Here is a 5000-nt window from a genome sequence, read left to right on the forward strand (position 1 = left end):
TCATCAGCGGGCGCTGCTGGCAGGCCCGGATCGGTCGAAGAGGAGCGGGAGGTGCCGCAGGCCAACCCGCTCCGTGCGACTCGTCCGTTGAGCGAGCTCGACGGGACCGGGGAAAGCCCGCGGCAGGCTTGCCTCCCCGGTCTCCTAGCGTTCGACAGCGCCGGCGACCGCCACCGGCCACCGGTCTTTGCCCGCCCGACAGGGAACAGCTTACCCCGGGGGAAGGGGACAAATTTAAGCGATCCCCCGGGGGGATGTGGGCCCAGGGAAAAGCCGCTGGAGGCCGCACGGCGCCGGTCGCCGCCACCCACCCCCCTCCCCCGCAGCCAGCCAACCGGGACCGGCTGGCCGCCGCTCGGAAACCGCCCCCGCTTCGCGGGTTCCAGCTTTAAGGCCGGAGAAAAAGGAGGGACGAAGTGCCACCGCCACCTCGCCCGGACGCGCGCCGTCCCACCACCAAGCTCTCCGGCAGGTCGAGAAACCGGGGCAGGCCAGACACCGCGGGCCGCCACGAATGGCTCGTGCCGGGCAAAGGAGGACGAGGCGCCGCCGCCAACGCCCGTGCCACACCATCGGACCCTCGCGGGCCGGGGAAAGCCGCGGCAGGCAGGCAGGCTCGACTCCCCCTTTTCCCCAGCCGCTTAGCGTTCGAGTGCCGGCAACCGCTGCCGGCCCTTGCCCCGTCCCCGCAGAAGACTGCTTCGGCACACCTCGCGCCGGTCGGCAACGGCCACCGGAGCCCGCCGCCGAGCTCCGGTTCTCCACACCCCCTCGGACCCACCGGGCTGCCTCGCAGGTCTAAGCGCCGGGGGCTGGCCGTGCCTAAGCGGGCAAGAAGCCGAGCCGAACCGCTGCGGGAACCGCCAACGAGAGCCGCAGAGCGCCCCAACTTCCCACCAGCCGAGGCCCGGGCGTTGCAACCGCTCGCTAGCGCCGCTCCGGAGACGAGTCACCGCTCGCTCCTATAGTACGTACCGACACTTCCCCGCCCGGAAAAACCTCCAAGAGCCTCGCCTCCGCCCACCGGCCAGGCGAGTCAATCACGCCGACCTTTACCATGACGTAACTGGAGGCAGCGAAAAACAGCGACCCCTACGAAAGCTCCGACGTAGTGGCGTGGACGGCAGGTCTACCCCTGCGCCCCGCGAACGCGACCAAGTCCCGCCGGAGCCCGGTAGACCTGACCCTCCTTTTCACCGGGCGCTCCGGCGGCCGCCACGGTCCCCGGAGCCGGGTAGACGTGGCAGCCGCCACCACGGAGCCGGGTAGACGTGGCAGCCGCCGCCGCCCCCCCCCACACGGATCCGGGTAGACGTGGCAGCCGCCGCGGGCCCCCCCCCACGGATCCGGGTAGACGTGGCAGCCGCCGCCACCCCCCCCACGGAGCCGGGTAGACGTGGCAGCCGCCCCCACGGAGCCGGGCAGACGTGGCAGCCGCTCCCCCGGAGCCGGGCAGACGTGGCAGCCGCTCCCCCGGAGCCGGGCAGACCCGACCGTCCTTTCCACGGGACGCTCCGGCAGCGACACGCCGTGGTCGCCGCGCACCGCCAGCGGCCGCCACGCTGCCCGGAGCCATGTAGACGTGGCAGCCGCCTGTTCCGGCGCCGGGTGGGCCCGGCAGCCAGCCCCGGAGCCGGCTGGACGCGGGTGGCTCCCCCGCTCCTCGCGTAGCCAGGTAGACGTGCCGCATGCTCAGTGCTCCGCAGGCAGGGGTACCGCGTGGCCGGCTCCTCGCGGCCGCGGGGTGTTGGGTCTGGGCGGGGGCGGGGGGGTGGTCGGTGGGGGCGAGGGGAGGGGTGCGCGGGCCGGCGGGGGTAATTTCTGATCATCTTCTTTCCCTTTTCGCCTCTTCTTCCCCCACGAGTCTTACGTGACTCTGCGACGCGGGCCACCCTGGTCACGCGGCGGTGGGGGCCGGGGGGAGGCGGCTCGGGGTCTTTTTTCTTTTTTTTCGCCCCGTTTCCGGGATTTAAGCGCTTCTTATAAAGGGAGCTAGTTTAGACCGTTTCACTCGAGAGGTTTTTACCTTTATCGGCTTCGGCAGGAAAAAAGTCGACGAAAGAGGACTGAAAATTACTGAAACGTTCCTTTTCTTTAAGCGCGCACGCTCACCCCCACCCCCCCACTCCCCCCTCCTCACCCCCCCACCCCCGCCCCCCCGCCCACTGTGAGACGGTGGCTGCCGTGCGCTCACGGGCTTCACGGTCCCGGCCAGCCCCTCCGCTCGCTCCGTTCCTCTCCCCCCAACCCTTACCCCCACCCCCAGCACACCCTCGGGCTGGCGGGGGACCGGTTAGAGGCAGCAGCTTGTGTTCACGAGCCACCCGGCTCACCGGCGCAAGTTCGCCGTGCGCCGGGAGACTTCGGGACCGGTCGCCCCTAGCCAGCTTCGGGTCCCGGCGCCGCCGGGTGCTCGCCGACTTTTGGTTTTGGTTTATTTCGGGTTTGTTCGTTTGGTGCTTTGTTCTTTTTCTCTCTCCCCTCCCCCTTCCCCCTTCCCCCTTCCCCCTTCCCCCCCCCCCCCCCCCCCGCCGCCGCCCCGTTTCACTGTCGTTTGTAATTTTTAAAAATAAATCGATTAAAATACGTGTCTGCGATCCTGCAGACTTCGTGTGTGTCTCCTTCCCCCCCCCCCCGCTCCCCCCCCCCCCGACACACGCTCCGATGCACGCGCGCCTGCATACGGGGAGACAGAGTGGCACCCACAGGCACCCGCGCTGCATTTCGGAACCGGCGGACCGGTGGGTGCGGCCCCCGCCGACCGCAGAAGCCCTGGCGCCGCGGAGCAGCGAGGGGGGGTGGGGTGGGGTGGGGTGGGGTGGGGTGGGGTGGGTGGGTGGGCTGGTGGGTGGGGGGTGGAGGGACGCAGCCGCCCGCCCTGCGCAGGCGCGCACGCCTCGCTGCTCGGCAGCCGGGCCCCCGCCCTCGGGGAAAGGGCGGCAGTTCCCGCCTCGCTAGGCTGACGGTCCGGCGCTCAGTCGCGGCGAGAGCCGCAGCGGGAAAGGGAGGCCGGCGCAGAGGCGCAGAGAGCGGTCAGCGAGCAGGTGGGGAGCCCGGCGCAGAGGTAGGCTGGGGAGAGCGAAAGGGTGTCGCTTTTTGGAGGAGATTTCCATCGGGGTCGCTCGGCGCTTTTTAAGTTTTATTTTTATGGGTTTGGTTCCCCCCCCCCCGCCTCCCTCCCTCCCTCCCTCCCTCCCTCCCCGTTTCGCGTCCCTCAGGTTTTCCGCCCCCGGCAGGGGCGGGCAGACGCGCGGCAGGGCGGGCGAGCAACCGGCTGACGGCTTGACTGAGAAAGAAAGGAGGCGTCAGGGACACCACTAGGTTCCAAAGTCTCCCGCCTGCCTTCCCCGGGGCGGCTGACCTGGTAGTGGAAGGCGGGGGGGTGGTGTGGGGCGGGGTTTGGGGGGGCGGGGGGGACGGCAGTGGCGGCGGCGGCGGCGGCGGGAGGTGGGGGGAGAGGCCGCGTGGGGGGGAGGCGTGGGGTGGGGAGCAGCTATACTAGCCGTGAAATACATGTCTGGGCGGGCGGGCGGGCGGGGGCAGCTAGACCACCGGCCGCGAGCTTCGTGGCCAGCGGGGGAGGGTCGGGGGCGAGGGGTGGGGTGGGGCAACGGCGGCGGCAGCGGGAGGTGGGAGGAGAGGCCGCGTGGGGGGGAGGCGTGGGGTGGGGAGCAGCTATACTAGCCGTGAACTACATGTCTGGGCGGGCGGGCGGGGCTGTGTGCTGGGGGGTTGCGTCGGTGGCACGGGGGGGGGGTGGGGGGGTGCGGGGCGGCGGGGCCGGGGGGGTGGGGGGGGTGTGTGTGCGCGTGCGCGCGCAGTACGGACAGGGGCACGCACGAGCGCCTGCGCGCGGCGCCGGGGGGGGGGGGGGGGGGGGGGGGGGGGGCGGGCTTCGGGCCAGCCTCATTCGGGATGTCGGGCACGCAGGGAGGGAGACGCGGAAAAGAGCTGCAGATCACCCCGCCTTCTCTGTTACAGCCGGCGTTGCCAGCCACGTACGATGCCCGGCCCGCGACCCTGCCTGCCCGCGGGCGGGATACGCGCTCGCCTCGCTTGCTTGCCGGTCAGAGCCGTCCCTGGGAAAGCAGCAGCCGCCTGCCTCGGCCTGGGCAGCGACGGGGGCGTCCGCCGGGCCCGGCGCCGGCAGCGTGGGCAGCAGGGCCCCTGCCGGGGCTGGCCGAGAGGTGGCCCACGCTTCCAAGGCCCGGCCGCCGGCCAGCGGTCGCGTGGCGGGCGGGCCGCGTTCGAGCGGCGAGCGCTGCCGAGAGGACGGTCCCGTTCCGCCCGGGCCTCGAGGGGACGTGGGAGGGGCCCCGCGCCCCCGGCCGAAAGCAGCGGGCGCCGACGCCCGGCGCCCGGGACAAGGCCGGACCCTCCCCACGCAGGCGGCGCGGAGGCGACCCGCCGCGGCCGGGCCGGGAGGGACCCGATCCGGTAGCGGCCTCAGCCGGCGGGCTGGACGGGGAACGCGTGAGGGAGGGCCGCGCGACACGCGCGCGCGCACACGCACACGAACCCCCCCCCCCCCCCGCATCGCGTGCCGCCGCGTGCTACGGACGATTACCGCACGTCGTCATAAGAAGTACCGGGACGGGCAAGGCGACGCAGATACGGCTCGGTAGGCGTCGACAAGTTGTTCGCTGACAGAGAATTGGTGACGAACGGGTGAGCGGATGGTCGGCGACGGACGCCGCCGTAGCGACGCGCGCACGCGTTTGCGCGTACGGCAGCGGAGCTCGGGGACGAACCACGGAAGCGCCGGTAACGCGGTTCCGGCGACGACGGGGAACGACCGCGCACGGCCTCGTAGAGCGAGAACGCCGCGACGCGATGCGACCGTCGGGCGTGGCGCGACGCGAACGCGCGACCGTGGTAAGCGTTACCGTAAAACGGGGGGGGGGTGGGGGGGTGGGTGGTGGTGGTGGTGGAAGAGAGGCTTGCCGTCGGCGTTAAAGGAAATGCCTCCTTAACGCGCTAAATCCCATCGATTCGCCCAG

At 71.8% G+C, this 5000-nt stretch overlaps 1 long non-coding RNA gene across 2 annotated transcripts in view; it reads left to right on the top strand.

The window, feature by feature from the left end:
• The first annotated feature begins 3879 nt into the window (after nucleotides 1-3879).
• The window catches only part of LOC142048944 (uncharacterized), a 1683-nt gene continuing 562 nt past the window's right edge, over nucleotides 3880-5000 (top strand). For both annotated transcript variants that reach the window (XR_012657570.1, XR_012657569.1), the window contains exon 1: nucleotides 3880-4875. This is a non-coding gene — a long non-coding RNA (uncharacterized LOC142048944). The remainder of the gene's footprint in view (nucleotides 4876-5000) is intronic.

Source organism: Phalacrocorax aristotelis, chromosome 29 (genome assembly GCF_949628215.1).
Source record: "Phalacrocorax aristotelis chromosome 29, bGulAri2.1, whole genome shotgun sequence".
Classification (NCBI taxonomy): domain Eukaryota; kingdom Metazoa; phylum Chordata; class Aves; order Suliformes; family Phalacrocoracidae; genus Phalacrocorax; species Phalacrocorax aristotelis.